Below are 6,000 nucleotides of genomic sequence, written 5' to 3'. Positions count from 1 at the left end.
ACCTTTGCATTCCTTTGAAATTTGACGTCAGTTTTACAGGTTCAACATATCATCCCCCCCACCCCCCCACTTTTGTATTCTGTGGTTATTTATCATCAGGATCCCATGCTTTTTGCTTAATCTTCTCTCAACTTACCCTCACACTTTCTACACACAGACACAAAGGTCCATATCAGTCTGCACACCCATTATAAAACTCTGCCAGATGGTTTATATAAGCTCCCATTCGTTCTTCCAGAGTGTATTACTTCACAATTTTCTCACACTTTTTCACTCATTCAACCGGCCTAAGTCTTCTTGGAGCATACTAATCTCCTCCTTGCTATTTACCACATATACAGACTTGATGTCCACAGATTTGGGAATCTTACCTTGCACCCAGGGCAAAGCTATTAACATACCAGAGAACAGCATTGATCCTTAGAAATACTATGGTCAATTTTTCACAATGTTCTAATAGATTAATGTTCATAATAGACCATGATGAGCCTCAAAAAACAGGCAGCGTTCAACCATTCATACAGGGGGAACAGACCCACTGAAGGTGGTTATTAATTTTCTTTTGATAGATATGTTCAAGGGAAATCCAATTCAAGATACTTTCACTACTGTCTTGGTGAATTTTTAAAAATTTTTGTAGATAGTAGAAAATGACGGAGAAATTCTATCAAGATGCACAGGATGGCAGAAAATAGAGGGGCAGAAGTTTCACAGGAAAGGATTAAATGATAAGGCAAATAGACAGGAGCTTTTGTGGCCATGGATATGACTCCCGGTTGATGTGTTGCCTTCCAGATGCAAGGGTCAGGGATGTCTCAGAGTGGCTGATGGGCATTTTGGAAATGGAGTTGTGAGGGTGCATGTAGGTACCAATGACATAGGAAACAAGTGGAAGGCTCTATAAGGGAATTTAGGGAGTTAGTAGATAAATTAAAAAGTAGGACCTCAAGTTAATTATATCACAATTCTACCTGTGCCACATGCTAGTCAGAGTAGGAGTAGCAGCAAAGTTACCATTGCTTGAGCAATGGTAGAAGAGGAAGGGTTTCAGGTTCCTGGGGCAATCAAATCAGTTCTGGGGGGAGACGGGAACAGTATAAACTGGATGGTCAACACCTGAAGGAGGTTCACAAGGTTGATTCTGGAGATGAGGAGGTTAACGTATGAGGAGCGATTGATTCACCTAGGACTATACTTGCTAGAATTCAAAAGAATGAAAGGGGATCTTATAGAATCGCATAATATTATGGAAGGGATAGATAAAAGAGGGAGGAAAGTTGTTTCCACTGTTGTGTGAGACTAGAACTAAGAGATATAGCCTCAAGATTCAGGATGATAGATGTAGGATGGAGATGTGGAGGAAATGTCTTTCTCACAGAGTTATGAACCTGTGGAATTCTCTGCCCATGGAAGCAGTACAGACTACCTCATTAAGTAGAATTAAGACACGGTTAGATAGATTTTTGCATAGCAAGGGAATTAAGGAATATGGGGGGAGAAAAGCAGGGAAACGGAGATGAGACCAAGGCCAGATCATCCATGATCTTATTGAATGTTGAAGCAGGCTCAACAAGCCAAGTGGCCAACTCCTGCTCCTATTTCCTATGGAAGTTGAAAATACAGATGGCAAGGTACTTTAGCTTCTGATACTTTGACTAAGTAATGATATGAGAATCCATTAATACAAATGAATGTCATACCAGGGTCCTCAAGCAAAGTATGAAAGACCAGCACTTAAACAACATAAGCTAAATCCTATTATAACCTAAAAAATCACTAGAATAAACATTCCTGAATACAATGCAATAAATCTGAAGATCTGCTTGACATAGTAAATGAGGACACGTACCTACAAATTCATCCCTGATGTTTAGCACTAATCATGCAACAAAGTAGTGCATTTTGTACCACCAACTAGGCATATATTTCTAAGGAATGGTCTTTTAATCTTTATGAGCAGGATTCAGACTCACTGTCAGAGTGTCAATATGCTTTATATTACTTCTGTTTCTTGCAAAGACCAAACAGTACTGTAGCAAAGGTTAGTTTAAATTGAATTTTCAAAGATCCTGGCTCTTTCTCTCAAAGATGGTAATAACACTAAAACTTTTGAAATCTGGGATTTTCATCAAGGCCTCTATGGCAAAAGTTCATCAGAGGTTGTTCAGAACTAAGCTATGGATCCAGAAAAGCAGGGACAGGAAGATAACGCTGAAAAGGTAAAACCATCTCAGCATGGCAAACAGTTTGAAATGCTGTAATGAAACACTAAATTGTATTGTATCAAAGGGTTTGATAAATTAAATATTATAATGAGAAGTCATGTTTTTACATTGTTAGAAATCAAATTCCTGCTGTCTTTGTGACTCTGTGGTGCAAACAGCCATTTTAGAACATTATTTCATTATTTCTCTTCAATAATTTCACACAATTTTTGATTGCAAGGTTGATGGCATTGTTCTGTGTAATTATGTAGGTTAGATGTTTTATCAGATACTGTACACGTATAAAACTGAAGATAGTATATGTTGTAATGGCAAAGAAATTATCCAACTTGTTGACCAAAATAACACAAAAATCTTTTTTTGCTGGTGGCTGCAAAGGGCAGAATGGAATCTTTCCAAATGACTGCAGCTTGCAACACATGCTGAAATGATCTGTCTCTTTAATAGTTGATCCTGGTACAAGAAAATCAGTGCTGCTCTGGGAATTCTTCAGATTGCAGGCAAAACACATTGCTGATAAAGGGCAGTACGATAGCTTATTTTTAATCTGGCTGTGCTTGTTCAATATAACATAATAACTAAGCTTCTACCTAAATTACAGGACAAAATTCAAAAACATTGCAGCTGAGGCACAGACAAAATTGCTGTAAAGTAATATTTACTGGCAGTGATTTGCCAATTTCAGTAAATATCTTTATTTCTGGAGAAAACAGCTTAAACTAAAGCAGAAAATTAAAACAAAACAGATGCTGGAAATATTTAGGCAGCAACTGTGATGAGACAGAAACAGTGTTTCAAGTCAAGTCTTTCACAATCAATTTCATTTCAGCATTTTGCTTTTAAACCATACGAACAAGTTTTATATAAATGTTCAGAACATATTGGGTGCCGGGTGGGGATACGTCTCTACCAAAGGAGGTGTAAGGCGCACTAGGAAATGGACAAGAGCTATTTCAGAACCCTGGAGTGATTACGGAGAGCAGTGACCTTGCAGGTACCCGAGACGGAGTCCAGAGACTCTGTGGGTGACTCAGATGAAGGTCAAAGACCCTGGAAGTGTTGGATAATCCAATCCATGGTGGGACTTCAATAATAACTTCACCTTCCAAAGGTAAAACCCATTACCTCAAGCACAAGTACAGTAGGTGAGCTGCCCCCACCTGTCCATATCATTTGAAGATGCTGCAAGTTTAACATAGTTAACTGCCCTGTCTCTCTTTTGAGCACCTAGACAACCGAAAGGCATATGACAGGCTTACATGCAAGTCATATGTTTATCAATTACAGTTCATTGTTCAATACAATCATTCTCACAGTACTAACAAGCAAGCTTCAAACTATGACCTCTGTACCTCCCTCTGCAATTGGATTCTTGACTTCCTTATTGGGAGGACACAGTCAGCGCAGATTGGTTATAATGTTTCCTCCTCACTGACTATCAATTCAAGGATGTGTGCTTGGCCCACTGCTCCTCCCCCTCTATATTCATAACTGTGTGGCTAAGCACAACCCAAACAGCATATGTAAATACCACTGTTGTTGGTAGAATCTCAGATGACGATGAGGAGGCGTACAGGAGTGACATAGATCAGCTGGTTGAGTGGTGTTGCAATACCAGTCTTGCACTGAACATCAGGAAGACCAAGGAACTGATTGTGGATTTCAGGAAGGGGAAGTTGGGAGAACATACACCTCATTGAGGGGGGGGGGTCAAGAGTGGAAAGGGTGAGCTTCATACTTCTGGGTGAAAACAACTTGGAAGATCTATCCTGGGTGCAACACATTAATGCAAACACAAAGAAGGCATGCCAGTGGTTCTGCTTCATCTGCAGTTTGAGATTTGGTACATCATCAAAGACTTGAAAATTCCTATAGATGTATGGTGGAGTATTCTGAATGGTTGCATCACAGCCCGGTATGGAGACTTCAATGCACAGAATTACAAGAGCATGTTTATTGTTCTACTCGGCCAGCTCCATCATGGCACAACGCTCCCTATCTTTGAGGACATCTTCAAAAGCTGCTGCCTGTAGAAGATGGCACCCAGGCTATGCCCTTTTCTTGTAACTAACATCAGGGAGAGGTACAACGGTCTGAAAACCCGCACTTGTCGAGTTAGGAACAGCTTCTTCCCCTCCACCAAAAATGACTCCATCAGAACTGGTTAGATTCGTAGCACTCAGCAATAACTCAGTTCCTCGATAATCAGATTGCATTGGTAGTGATCCAGGACAGAAAGTGGCCAATCTGTCCAGTAAAGTATTCATTGATCTTACCTGCAGGTTTATTTCCTGCCAGAAGGTAAAACTGTATAATTTATTCGCCTGACTAATGAGCTACATTTTGTGCCAAGTTTAAGTTCTATGCAGAACAACTGAAAAGATTTTCTAACATTTTTATTCAACTTACTTGCTCCTTTCAGCTACACTCAATTTCAACAATATTAACATTCAGGTTCATTTTTCTTTTGTAACAGTAAACACTATTTCACCCTTCAAATAATAGCAATGGAAGAGACTGAAGATATTTTAAAAAATCAATGTACCTAGATTGCCACTGTACTCTTGAGAACAAAAGTGCTCGTATCAGAAATAAAATTAACAGGTTATTAAACACAAGTAGCTGAGACATTAATTAAGCTTGCCAAAGTCTTCCACAGACAAGTCTCAGAAAATGTAGGCACTTACATCATCTGGCACTCATTTTCCCTTGGTGCATGGTCAAGATATACAGATTATTCCAATTACTTAAAGCTACAATTGCTTAAAACTAGTCAGACCATGGGTAGCACTCCTGCACGAGATTCTTTGGCAATACAAGATGATTCTTAACCAGTAGCTAATAGAAAAGTGTTAAAGTCAAAGTGTTAGGAGGTTTTCTCTTTGAGCAGAGTGGTGCTGACTTGTACTGTAATCCTTTCAGCATCACTGATAGAAACACATCAAACGCGTGTCCATTTCTGATCATAAGACACACGAGAGTTGGAGTGCTGGAAGCAGTGCAAAAAGGAAGCAAGTGGCTTACCTCTCCTGTTTTAAGGTTTGGGTGATAAGGAAGGATTAGAAAGGAGACTTCACAGTTTGGAAAACAGCAACAAAAGCCATTATGTGGAACAAAGATTGGAAATCTTATGGAAAGGTTAAACTAAGGAAATTAAATCATGGGAGTAGGATAAGAAAACAAATTTCCAGAGTGGCATAGAGGTGGAAACTCACAAATTGCATAAGAAAAGATGCTTGAGATCTTCTGGATTAATGACATTTACAGTATACAGTTGATTGGCTTTTCTTGTTCATAACTAACATGAGATTTCAAATTGAATTTAATATTAATGTTGCAAAAGCAGTAATTTCTAACATGGGAAAAAGGTTCCTTCAGTTCATACTAGCTAGGAAAGTTCAGCCAGAAAGGCTGATAAGTAACTTGAAACAATCTGGTGCACTATTGAGGGGTATTCAAATTTCAACAAAATGTACAGTCAAAATCATATCACAACTGGATTTCCATCATGATCAGGATGTGTAGGTAACCGATAGGATATCTCTTAGTATGTTTATAACTAAACAAAAAGATTTGCTTTTTTTTATAAAACAAGTGTGGGCAATAAAATTGTCATGCTCTCATGATATTCTTACTCATCATAAATCATCAACAAATAATCCAAATAATAGAATTCAAAATCCAATACATCGGCAATGGAATTTAAATTCAGTTAATAATCTGAACATTGGTGGACAAAAACATCAATTCCTTTTAGTAATGGTGATCTTGAAAA

This window comes from Mobula hypostoma, chromosome 3 (genome assembly GCF_963921235.1).
Source record: "Mobula hypostoma chromosome 3, sMobHyp1.1, whole genome shotgun sequence".
Classification (NCBI taxonomy): Eukaryota; Metazoa; Chordata; class Chondrichthyes; order Myliobatiformes; family Myliobatidae; genus Mobula; species Mobula hypostoma.
The sequence above is the reverse complement of the archived record's forward strand: the minus strand, read 5'-3'. Positions refer to the sequence as shown.